Source organism: Anser anser (genome assembly GCF_964211835.1).
Source record: "Anser anser genome assembly, chromosome: 2".
Lineage (NCBI taxonomy): Eukaryota > Metazoa > Chordata > Aves > Anseriformes > Anatidae > Anser > Anser anser.
The window spans coordinates 144,022,130-144,035,815 of NC_139721.1; the positions used below are offsets into that span (position 1 = coordinate 144,022,130).

Consider the following 13,686-nt stretch of genomic DNA (forward strand, 5'->3'; position numbering starts at 1 on the left):
GACTAAAGGGTGGCACATGGTTAAGATTTTGGTGCATCTATGAGTAGTTTTTGCACACAGACTGTGTTCAGCACTAGAGAGGTGAAATTCCACGTGAAATGTAGAGCTCTGCTTTATTTCAATCTCTTTTCTTCTATGGTTACTAGGGTTTATGTCCATTGCACCTAGGCTTTTAATTTTTGCTCCTCTTAGTATTGGAAGTCTGGAGGACTTTGGGCCTAGGCCAGCATATGTGAAGCAGACTGTCTACTTCCAAATAAGATGCAAGTCAAATCATTCATGGGCTAATAATTCTTCTGTCTCAAAATGCAAAGTTGTACTTCAGTAACTGTCCCCGTTGTCTTGTAGAGCATGTGAGTGCAAAGAACCACGGACACGTGTGTTGAAAGACAAATGTTGACTATGCAAAGAAAGATACAGCTTTGCCATGAAGTTGCCCAGATGAAATGCCAAGGGAAATCTTCAGAGAACACATCACTGCTGCATATTCTGCTTTCTTGCTATTGCTGGAGTTTTACTCTTCTGTTCACAGTATGCTAGAAATAAGTCAGAAGCAAAGACTCCTGTCTGAAAAACCTACAGGTTAAATAATCAGCCTCATAGCCTGGTCACAGTATGCCACTTTTTGGTTTTATCTGTGTTAATAGTAGTTACTGGGCAAGGATTATACTCTAACATTTTCTTAAAAGGTCAGGAAGAAAGTGATCAGTGACTATATTGCTGCATACATGATGTCTTTCTGAAAAGTTTATTGTAGCAAAGCTCTAACAACAGTTGACCTGCAATGGGGAGGAAAGGACCACAGGAGAAAGTATGATTATAACTTGTCCCTGAGCATCTTCTGCAGTGCCCACTCCAAGTAATGCTGGAGAAGGGATGTGCATCGCTGTCCTCCATGACTCCACAGGGGCTGTGTCCAGGCTCTGCTGTACAAATCTGCTCTGGACACTTCCAAAAGCATCTCAAAGTGGTCAGGCAAAGACCCCCTAAGCAAGTGCACAGGTGATTTTTTGGAAACAAAATAATCAACTTCACAGACAGATCTACACGTAAAGTTTGCAGTTTGCCTGTGGCCTGGAAGAGGAACTCTGAAATTACTCTTGCTGAAAGGCTACATCAGTGACAAAATCATCATGTGGAGTTTGAATTCTTCATGCTTTGCTTTTTGGTCACATGTGATAGTCAAGTCTTAGGAAAGTTCACTTCTTCCTAACATATTCTTAATCCTGTTGGTTTAGAAGACTTCCTTCTTTCTGTACCACATTACACAAGAATATATTACTCTGTAGATGCTCAGAGCATGCCGATTGATAAGTTGAAGCTTTAAAGAATGGAGTGGGTCAATATCTGCTGTTTTTTATGGATTTTCTGCTGGGGCTGGATAATCCACCCCTGTTCCTGTTGCATTACTTGGGCTGCAGGGCTCCTCTGATTTTGAACCTCCCTTTTCCAAAACCATTTTGTTACAAAAGGCTACATTCCTACATGTAGTTTCATTAGCCTTCAGTGGCAAGAGAAATTCTGGAGAAGTCCCAGAAAAGAGAAACAGGAAAACACAGTCACTATCCTTCCTGGAGGAAAATGAAGGGAAAAAGAGTATCCTAAATGTTGATGGTACTTTTTCGAAAGGAGGATGACGTGGGATTTTCTTATAACATAAATATCATTGGGCTTTAACCTCACAGTTATGCATATGCTGATTTGATTTCAGTTAAGGATATATAGAATATAGAACAGAAACTGTGGGATTTATCCAGTTCTCAGAAGGGTAGTATCTCTAGGAAGAAATTATTCAAACCACTGTTCTTTCTGGATTTCTTCTACTTTGCAAGTGTATCTTTCTATTTGAGAAGAAAAATGCAAATTCTACAGGGACTTCAGATCTACCAGAGAAGATGCAGGCTTGATCTGAATGGTGGATGTCTACATGGGAACAGTTTTCCATAATTTCAGTTTAGCCATGGTTAGGGTCCATCAAGACCTACAGGGATGTATAGGTGTATGACTAGACATGACCTCAAATACATCAGAGTTTACATGCCTATAAATACCAGGTACAGTACTAATGTATAGGAGATCCTAACACAGATTGTGATAAGCACTGTGTAAACAAGTAACAAAGCCAGTCTGTGCTTCAGAGAGCTTGCACAAATGAAAAACAAGTTGTAGCAGATGAGTGAAATAACCCAAATGATTTTTCTGTGTTCTGAAAAGATCAGAATAATGAAATGAATAGTTTAGTCAGAGTACCAGCCTAATGCTCGGGGATACACTTTGTAGTTGATGTTGTGGCAACCACTCTTTTGAAAACAAAGCCTGTAAGTAATAAGTATCCTAAGACATTTATCTGGTACAAATGCATCCATGCATGCACATATATATATATATGCATGCACACTCAGTTGCTTAGCATAGGTCAAAATACATTGTTGACAGTAATTACAGGTTCAGAAATAACATTAAATTTCTTTAACTTAATAAAACCGTAAACATAATGAAATACAAGCTTTAAAAGATCTTTCTTTTATCCAGACCTGGTGTTTTTCTGAAGTTTTGTCTTTAAAATTCTTCATTATCTGCTGCTTTGTCATGAATTAAAATGTATCCTGCATGACTACTAAAGAGTGATTCACTTGAATTTTTCATACCCTGTGGAGTACAAAGGATTTAGCACTGAAATGTATTTTACCCAGCTAACCATTATCTCTGAGGTTCAGCAAGAAGATGGTGGTTTTCCAGCATGGATTGTAACTTTGCAACACAAACGTGAATTGTGCACACAAAAGGTTTCTTGGGGCCTGTTCTCTCTGTGCTGTCTTTGCTTCAAAAGTTGAGGTTGGGGCCCTTGGCTTTTGTGCTGAAAGATTGGAACTTTCTGAGCTAAAAAATAACAGTTTATTCTCCCTTTACAATTAAAAATAAAAAGGAAAAAAAAAAAAAGACCAGGAATGCTTAATAAAATTATATGCATTAAATGTTGTCATTTCTTTGTATAAAAAAGGCAGAAAACATGGTGGTCATCCTATAGAGGCTGGAAGAGGTTTCCTAGATTATTTGAGACTGCTTGGGAAGTAAGGTAGGGTAAGGTATTTCATAAACATAAGTACTGATGCTATTGCTTGGACAAACTCTGTTTCTTACCAGGTGGCTCTGCGTATCACTATGGAAATAAGTTGCTATAGTGGGAGTCTTGTTTACTCTTTGGATGATTCTTCTCTCTGTGACTTGTAATTGCTAAGTGGTGGGATGCTTCACTCTAGCACAGGAGAAGCACACAGGGCAAATGAACAACGACGGTAGGCAGACCAATTCAGTCTGTAATATTTTCATCTTGCAAAAGGCATGTTTAAAGTCAGTATTTCCATGGTAGAATGGAAGCAAAGTAACATGATTTAAGATTTGAGATTTCCTAAACTGAGGAAAAAATGGACAGGGTTTTGATCTTCTTAGCATTATGTAAGAAAACTGATTCTAGTATCTCGCTTAGCTTTATGGGAAAACTAACATGGATTCTGATCCTGATAAAAGAAGAAAAGGATCAGATTACTAGAACAGTAACTAAAGATAAACTACATAATGGTAAATAACTTATGCTTATTTTGAAATAAATATTTTTGTGTTGCTTCTGGAGGGCATTTATTTAAAAACTGCTGGCACAGAATGGGATGAGATGAATGTAATGTGGCATACTAATTAAAGGATAAGATGACGATGATGATGTAATTGTTAATGTTAAAAGTTACTGTGAAATTTAAACTCAAGCATTCAGAACAGAGAAATGACACCTAGCACTGTAATTCTTTCCTAATGTCATGTAACGTCAGTCTTGTTTTAAACTTAAGCCTGACCCTGCTGACTCTGCCAGTACAGTCAATACTTCTAACCATGTTACCAATACACATTCTGGGGGTTCAAAGTCATTATCGTGGCTTTGAAAAGTTTAGGCTATGTCTGTATGTATTTTAAATTCTTCTTTGGGTGATTCTTCCCACATACACAGATGAGGTTCCTGTATTTCAATGGAGGAAGATATGTTTCAGTATTGTATGGATAGTTATTAGAAAATTAAACCTTGAGAAAAAAAATGGAAGTAAAAATTCCGCAGGGAAAGACAGTAAAATTGCCGGTATGTAAGATAGGAAGTCATTTGTCACTTGGAGAAATCCAGTACCGGTGACTGAGTGGAGGCAATTAATGGGCGTCTAGGCAGCAGGATGCATATGCATCTACAGGAGAAGGAGTTGACTCCAGCTGCATGTGGATTGCAAACGTGAAATACAGACAGTTTGTTGAACAGAAGCAAAACATTGACATCAAGCATATGTGGGAATTCATGCAAATGATAAATTTTATTTTATTTTATTTTTTCCTTTGGATCTTGGAAGTTCTACTCTAAGACAAAGACCATGCTATTTTGCATTCAGTAGAAGTAAGCTGGTGCAGTACAATTATGCTTAACAAAGGTTGCAATCAGTCGTTGACAGGGGTAGGTTGCAAACTGGAATCCCTTTTGGCTTGGTGACACTGGTAGTCCTGCAGCCCATCATCAACTTCCTATCACTAATCTATATTGAAAACAGAGCATCCTCTAGCTGTTGGCTAGCTGTTCCATGCCCTCTTGTTGCCACCCCATTCATGTTTTCCTTTCCTTTCCCATCCATTTTGAGCATACTCTGAGATATTGCCCATGGGGTGTCCAGAAAACACTTGTATATGACTGGTTATTTTCATTGTGGAAGGTGAGAATTCACAAGCCTATATAGCTGCATTGTGTAAAATTTCTGATAAGGATGGCTCTAAGATACCTGTTTAAATCTTGCAGTTATGATAATGTATTACAAAATATTTAAAAAATATAGCTGTCCTTATTGTGTTGGATAGATTTTGTAGGTCTTTAAGACTATACTTGTAATCTAATTAATGCCAGACTAATAGCCAGATTGTTAGCTCAGTTCCTGGCATGGTTTTGGCATGTGCCAATTAGCACATTCTCCAGAAATGCTTGGATCCCATCCAGAGCTCAGCTTCTGCTGGGCACTGCTCCTGGGTGGCAGGACCATCTCCTGTCTTGGAAGAGTGAGAAAGTTTATCTGTAGGGATCCAAGCCAGACCAGGTTCCTTGGTCTCAAGGCCAGAGGATGAGCCTTGACTTCTTCTATTTGATAATGTAGTAGTAGCCTAATATTCCTAATTTGGTTTCCAAAGGAAAATGTCAATGACCCCTTTCATGATAGAATAGCTCACTATTGCATAGAGTAAGTACAATGGGAGAAGATCCATCTTTGAGGAACAAAGTGAAGTATGCTTTATATACTGTTATACAAAATAACCTGTGTAAAGGTCTCCCTTCATGTAACCGAAGCTTAATATGGAACAGTGTGAAGAATTAATGACAGAGAAAACATTCATAGTACTATGGAGCAGCTGGGAGAAGTACCTGGGGATAGTATTCCCTGGCTGGGTCCTTGTCACCACAGATAGGCAGTAAATCCAAGCACTGCAGCTGAGAGGAGCGAGGTAAAAGAAAGAAGAGTAGCAGCAAAACAAGGGAAAATGATACCACCTCTTTTGTCCTTTTGCTGCTCTCTTCCAATTCTGTGATTGATGTCTCTGCTGGGAAACCTGTAAATGAATGAAGCCATTTGTTGGACTGAGCAAATCAGCAACGATCAACAGCTGGACACAGTGGAATGGAAATGTAATAAAGACTTCTTTGTGAATTGAACTTGCTTCTTTGCAAGTTTTTTCTTGATGCTGCCTGAAGTGATCCAATGAATCATGACGTTTGTCACCAAAGAAAATGTCAAGCCAATAACTAACCATAAAAAAAATAATTTCTTTATTTTCTTTATTGAACATAAGAGAGACTAATCCTGACGGGATAAGTGAGTTTTTGGCATGTGTGTTCAATTTAGAGGACTTGAATTAAAGCCTGTGCATATTTGCAGATTGAACAAGGAGGAAATACTAATCTGGTAATAAAATCTCTTATTCTAATATGTACACAACAGTCAGAAGATAGGTCTGGTGACAGAAAGTAAAAAGTTGAGATAATATGATTTAAAAACAAAGAAATGGGTTGTGTTTACTGGATTTTAAACAGAAAATGGAAAATACACAAAGCATATTTTGAATAAATTTTAATTTGACGGAAAATGGCCAAATGTATTTCAACATTTGTGGTACTGCTAAGTACTAAAGGTATCATTTGGCATTTAAAGTCAATGAGTGTATGAGTGCATCATAAAAGAGCATACCCATGCAAAACATTTTGATAATCAGCAATACTGCATGAAGAAAATTATATGCACAACAACATAATTTGATTTTTGGTAACCCAATTACATTTTTAAAGTTAACATAGTTCACTGAGAGCTCTGTAGTCTGCCTCTGCTCAAAAGGTTGTTCAACTCATTATCATCACAATTTTTTGAGTAATAACAATAAAACATTTGTCTTGTACATACAAAGTGCTGGTGAAAATTGCTGTTGCTACCAAGTGTATATGGAAATGAGATTCATTTGGTTTTATGTGGTTATGTGCAAATATAAACAAAAATGTAGAACCATAAATGTCTGCATTAACCTCTAGCTTGAAGGTCTCTCTCAGCCTGGAGGGAATGTTGGATAAAAGAAAGAAAATTGAAATTGAAATAAAATGTAATATTTTAAATGTAATATAATTTTAGACACTACCAAAACCATGGAAATAAATTAATATTCACGTTAAAGCTTTCTCTAACTAAGCTTTTTAAGCAGAAGGACACCACAGACACATGGAAATGCTACATGATGGATTAGCATTAAGAAAATGAAGTCCGTCTTTCAGATTCAAGTTGCTTCCCCTTAAAACAGGAACATGAAATGAGAACAATGAAAATAAAAATAAAGCATTAAATAGAGAACTCAAATTTAGGAAGATACAAGAGGAATCATATTTTTTCTCCCAAAGAAATAATTCCATCTTCAAGAGAATGTAAATCCTACATTGTCAGCCTTGTTAGTTGTTCATATTGCCATCGTGCTTAAGAGTCCTGCTCCAAGAATCACTCAGCTCCTGTAGAGATTTTATTTCTGGGCATTCTTAAGATGAATAAATCATTGAGCATTATATAAAAACCACAGAATAAAAAGTCTGCCTTTTATTTTTTTTTTTTAATGTAACATTCTAGGCCTATTGAATTTATGAACTTTTAAGGTAGCATGAAATATTCTTTAATAAGCTGCAACACATTGTGACTCCCTGGTCCCTCTATATTACTTAATGGTCTTAGGTCTTGTTGCCATTATGCTAAATTGAACAAATCCTTGGAAACTTACTTTGTTAACTGGGAGGAAAGGGGCAAATGTCATTAATTAGTCATTAATTGTTTTTGCTTTTCATATCTCACTTTACAGAATCTCTAAGGGTAACATACTGAACACTAAATATATTTTAATTAAAACAGAGAGAGAAAGCCATAGCATCAAGCTGAAAGAGAAGAATTTTACTTAGTTCTTCAGAGTAACGGAGCTTTAAGACAATTTGCACTAGGAGGACCATTCTAAAGCTGATATTCTTAGGGCTTTCAGCTGATCAGCAGTCATAGTGTGTGAACTACTTGCACCATATCTAATGCCAGCTTGCTTGAAACAAAGACCTTAACATTAAAAACAAAAATACAGCAATGTCTACCAAACTTCAGAAGTTACCCTCTTTGCAGACAAAAGTGTCTTCCTTTTTTTCCCCTCAGCTTGTGAAATACCTGGGGCTTCCCAGGCTGCTGGAGTGGTTTTAGCTCATCACAGATGGTAGAAAACACAGAGTTCGGTAAGAAATGAATGATAGAAAATAAATCTCTGCTTGTTCTTAATTATTGTTCATTCTTCAGAGGCCTTAATTTGGCAGCTCCCGAAGTCATTGGTTATTCCTCGAGAATGCTTCCCTGCTGTGCTCTGCTCTGTGGGATGGGATGGGATGGGATGGGGTGGGGTGGGGTGAGGTGGGATATGATGAGATGGGGTGCATGTTGGAGTGGATTTTCTCATCCAGGGGCTCTGGATGCTGTTTGTCCTTCTGTTCCCTCAGATGATAGCTGCTTTCTACTGCCTACTGCTGTGAGGGTTCAACTGGTGATGTCCAGCTACATGTCCCGAGGTAAGCTGTCACACTGCTTATCAGAGCCATCATTTATTTTGCCATGTTTCAGAGTCCACTGATGAGACAGTGCTAGAAAACTCATGCAATAATCACTGCCTGAGTATTTAGGCATCGAGCCTCTAACACCTTTCCACTCCAGGAGACAGATGGATAGTCAAGTGCCAAATGTTAAAATGCATGTTTTTATTAGTGGCCACTTCCCTGAGAAATGTGCAGTTTGCATTTTTTCTCAAGAAGTACTGAGCCTGAGAATCAAGTTTAATGTTGTTTTTAATAGAAAGGTCAGTGGTGGCTGGCTGTATTTCAGAAATTCCTATGTGAAAAGATTCAGCTTGTCTCTCAACAGAACTGCCGACAAGCAGTGATCCAAGCCCAAGAGAGGTCAAGTTCAGCTGCCCAGGGGATCACGATGGCTCAGACTGTAACAGGGATTTCTAAAAAAAAAAAAAAAAAGAGCTGTGGTATTCTACAGACCAGCCAACCATGCCTGCTGTCTGTGAAGAAAGGGCTTTATTCAGTCTGAGATTTGGCACTGGATTTTCTCTGATACTCATTATTCTTCAGCTGCTCCTGAGCACCAGTCCCTGCACTGGTGCTCCAGCCCTACCTCTGCCCTGATGGAAGCTCTGCTGTAGTCCGGCTCTCCCCCACCCTCTGGCCACCAGCAAACTTTGATTTGATTAGCTTTGATTTGGTTACAATTCACTCTGAATTCACTGTGATGCTGTTTATACCTTCCTGTTCCAAGCAAATGCCCTCAGCTCAAGCCATCACCTCGTCTTGTGGCAAATTTGCTTCATTGGAATCTAGGGATCTCCACGCAGGGGTTGTTTTGACACTGAAGCTCATGGCACCATTTGTAAATTATAATACTCCTCCTTTAGAGGAGTGTTTTTATTCTGCCTCTTGATTGCTTTCATTTAATAGAGATCTTTTCCCAGCATTGTTTTTCATTTGGGGAATGGGCATCCTATTCCCTCCCTCACCACAGAAGGTAGGTTTCGGACAGGTGAAAATCTCCTCTGGAGAGGTCTCTGATATATTCTGCTCAGATTTATCCCACGAATCTCCCACCTTCCCTGCTGTTGCAATATCCTGTTTTGGATCCTAGGCAATAAAGGAGCTACATTACTTTCAAATGTTTTATTCCCAGAAAGGTTCATATGAACACAAGGGCATGCAAGGTCAAGTCCTTGTGTGTGGTCCTGCCAGCAGCTGCTGGTTAAAGATGCCACACTCGCATGGGGGGAGCAGAAACCCTGTGGGTGTTTAGAGAAAAGTCTTTCCAGAGGAAAATTGGTTCTTAGAGGGTAAGCAAGTGTGATTACGCTCATCTTTCTGTGGATTATTTTCTTTTCTCCCCTCTCATTTTCCCACCATTACAGTGATTTTCTTCCTCTGATTCTTTCTCTGATTTCTCTTCTGAATTTCTGATTTCTTTCCCTTGTCATGGAAAGCTATATGGCAGTGGACAATAAATATATTGTGCATTGAAAAGTAGCTGATACTGTATGCCAGCCAGGGAGATGTTCTGCGGCACTGGTTTGTCCTATTGGATTTGACCCAGGGACACTTGAGTCAATCAAGCAGCGCATTATCATTTCAAGCTCAGGGAGAGATACACTATTAATCTAAGTGAGCTGCAGTCAGACTTGACAGGAGGGGGACAAATCCCTAATCAATCTTTTAATCACCCACCTGGGGTGGTTTGAATGAAGTCAATTAAGGGATCTTTCATCAGCAGAATAAGCTGTACTCAGCTAGTTGTAGAAACATACGTGAGATCTTCTTTGTGAAGATGTCTTTATAATAAAACTAGGGGTATTTTTTTTCTTCCCTCATTCATTTCATGGTCTGCTAGGGTATTTGTATAAAGTTTCAAAAGAGTATATTCAGAAAGATGTAACTGGAAAAAAATATCTCATTCTCCAGAAGTGCTGTAATTGATTAAGAAAACACCAAGCAGTAAAGAAACAGGAATACCTAATATTTATTTTCATAGACCTGCTAGCTGTATACGACATCACAGTTAAACAATTCTGTGAAGTGTTAAAGGACTGCTTTTGCTATCCTAGATAATGAAGAAGTGTATGGTAAGAGAAGGACATTTATCCCTTGCTTTTTCTCTGTTGGCTTTTCTGATGCATATCTTTACTAATATTTTGTATTCAAAATTCCTGACTAAGCTACTGAAGCACAGGGTGTCCATAGAAAGGAAAACTTGGTTGTCATTTCTAAACAGAGTTACTGTATTTTAACTTGTCAGGGTATGCATTGAAGTCCTGAGTGCAAGGTGATTTTTTCCCATTGAGTCTTGAACTGTGTCATTTGCTTGTTGAGACTTCATGTTTACAGATCTGTGAACATATGACCTGTTGTGCAATTGATTTGATTTTGAAAAAAGTAAGGCCACCGTGTTGTAACCTGTAGTGTTTGTCATTCCTGTAGTCATGTTGATCTGAAGTACAAAAACAGCTGAATCTTAAATCTGCCTGACAGTCCGGCAGCCTGACCTGCAGCATGACCATGAAAATGTGATTAAAACTAGAAAATACCTTCTCAGGACATCCCTAATGGATCCTCTGTTAGTGAGAGAATCAAATTGGTGAAAATTTCAGGATAAACTTGTGAAAACACCTCCTTTGCTGTGGTTGCTGGACTTCTTATGCAGCCTCGCTTTAAGAGCTTTGTTGGGCAATATGTTCCCTTCATTCTCTTTTGAAATATGTCCTGGATGACACTGCTGTCCCTTCTGCACTGGGAGGGATCACACCTCTACACCAGTCTGTGACAGTGTTTTCTCTTCCACAAGAGTCATTTTGGTGCTGCGTTAGGGACTTAGTGGTAAAGGTTGAGTTGAGCTGACACTTAAAACATAAATTTTTATTTTCTTCGCTACTTAGATGTTAAAATGGACAACCTCACCAGCTCCTGATAATGTTGTCTCCCACTCTTATCTCTGCAGATGTCTGAGATAAATTTCAGCCAAAACCTACTTGAGAGGGGCCTGACCCTGCAAGAGGCGCAGGATTGAAACGATGTTTTCTGTAAGACACTTGGGCACACTTTTGCCATTGCCTTGTGTGGGCAGCTGAAACAACTTTCTTTTTGTCTTAAGTTACAAACCAAAGCCCAGAACTGCAGGGATGGTTGGAAACCTGACTTGGACACCTGAAAACCATCAGTGCTGAAGCCAGTGGGTGTCATGCAGCCAGTTAGTGTTTGGCATCGCTGTGCGTCCTTGGGTGCATAGCGAGGGATGGCATCCAGACAGCTGGGGAGCTGGTTGAACGCAGTGCCTGCTGTATGCACTGGCCCCATGCTGCTGACAGCCCAGAGCTAATGGGCTTTAAAAAAGGAACAGACCTCTTCTGGACTGCTGGACCCACACCCTTGCTTTTGCGGCAGTTGTTCTGGTTTGGATATTTTAATTCTAAAATTAGAGGTGGATTTGCTGGTTGCTGCACCTGGCAGTGGGGCACTAGCTGCTATTTCAGATTTTGTTGTCCAGCAAGCCAGCATACGGGATTTCACCCTGTTTCTGTTGAAACCACAGGAGAAGACAGAGACCACCATGAAGCCCAGCTCTCTCAGAAAAATAAACATCACACCACAAAGTCCACAGGACTGCAAGGAGGGAAGGTCAATTAAGGCTTATAAAGGCAAAGTCCCTTTCCAGTTCTTCTGGCTTATCTGCTTCTACTTGCACAGGCGTTCATGTATGCAGGATTACTGGCCTGGAGGAGCCATGAAGCCACTGTGTCTCCTCTCTCAGGGCCACCTTCAGCACAAAGGCTCCCTGGATGTCCCCAGGCTACTGGTGTGACCTTGGCTGTCCCTACAGGGACATGCATGCTGTGCCTTGGGTGGATCAGAGAAGTGGGCTCCTTTTGCTCTGCATTGCTTGGTGACATTCCCAGGCTGTGCTGTTGCAGCACAATGTTAAGTAGAGCAGCCTCAACCTGCCTTTGATCCTGGGCTCAGGTTAGGTCACAGCAGTACCTGAGAGTGTCTTACAGCACCCGGGACAGCCCACATCCCCTGTCATGTCCTCACTTCCCACTGATCAGAGGTCAGCTGTGTGCATGTCCCCGGAACCTCTGGGTCTCCAAGGGAAGGAGATGGAGCCTGTGGACCAAAGGGGACCTGCATGACAGCTCAGTCCCTTCCCTTTACAGTCACCTGGGGCACCAGGGCATGGGAGTCCAGATACAGCCTCCCTCCCTCACTGTCTCCAGACTCAGGAAAGAAAGATTGCCTTTTACCTTTTACAGGTGCAGTTCTTACAGTCAGAACCCTAAAAGCTGGACACCTGTATGATTCATATGCATCTGGAGGATGTTGCTGCCCTCCATTTGTACAATGGCTCAGATGGCAGCTGCCTTCGTACAGGTTGGAAGAGTCACTGGAGTGAATGAGTGCCATGATTAAACCTTTCTTCTCTTCCAGTCCCCAGCAAGTCTTTGAATCCTGAGGAGATGATAATTAATGCAGCACTTTAAATAGCTTTTAAGAGAAGCAATTCAGGTTGCATGTAGTAGACATAACTTTCATAAGTATATGGAAAACAGATTTACTCTTTAGGAGAAGGTTAAATTTCATTCTTAATTACAAACGTCTCTTTTTTGTATAACAATTTTAAAATTATAACTCCCTGAAGAATAAATATTCCATAAGACTGGATAACAAGGCTAAGTCTAATTTATGCCATTTAGATGCAAATGATCGTTCTGGTGTGTAAATGCCCAAAATCAAGTGGAAGGTAGGCAGACACTGAGGGAAAAGAAAAGCAATATGGAAAATCTTAATTTTTAATTAAGGTAAACGTTTCAAGGGTTCAGATCCTCAAAGCCCTTTCTCATGCTAGTCCATTGACTTCACTACAATCCTCTCATGAGAGCCCATGTCAGTGGGGTCATTCCCATGAGAAGACTGTTTTGAATTAATGTAGCTTTTCTATTCTTAAGCAACAAAAAATCTGAGATGATATGTGCAGCTGACTTGGGATTTTTTGGAAAGTAGAACTGCAATAAATCAGACAGTATAAGGGAAATCAGAAGATTAAATAAAGCAGCAAAATGTTTATTGGCAGCATGGTGTCTGCTTCAGAAGACTATTTTAGAAGTGTGGAGTAGATGTATACCACCTACCAGACAAGTTTTTAAAAGACTGAAAGGAAAACAAAATGCTGTCATGGTCAAACATCAAGGCAGTAGAAATCACTAAATGGCATTAAAGGCATCTTTTAAAAAGTGGAAGTCTTATCTGAACAAGGAAAAATAGAAAAGAGAATAACCTCTAGCAAGTTGAGTGTTGACCTCTAATCAAGAAGGGCAGTGAAGATTTAGAGAGGAAACCTAGTAAAGTCATGAAGGCCTTTATAAGTATAAAACCTTTCTCAAAAACATCAGGGCAGGAAGCTGACTAGAAAGTCAATAGGGCCAATATGTGATGAAGGTGTAGAAAAAGCACTCCATTAAGGCAAGACCTTGCAGCAGAAATAAATGATGTGTTTCTATTAGTGCTGGTCACAAAAGAGGTCATTG

At 39.7% G+C, this 13,686-nt stretch overlaps 1 long non-coding RNA gene across 1 annotated transcript; it reads left to right on the plus strand.

Annotated features, from left to right (window-relative positions):
- Window positions 1-7,951: 7,951 nt before the first annotated feature.
- Window positions 7,952-13,349, plus strand: LOC310893993. The gene is made up of 2 exons (XR_014579465.1): window positions 7,952-8,137; window positions 11,106-13,349. It is a non-coding gene; the product is annotated as an uncharacterized lncRNA (long non-coding RNA).
- The last annotated feature ends 337 nt before the right edge of the window (window positions 13,350-13,686 follow it).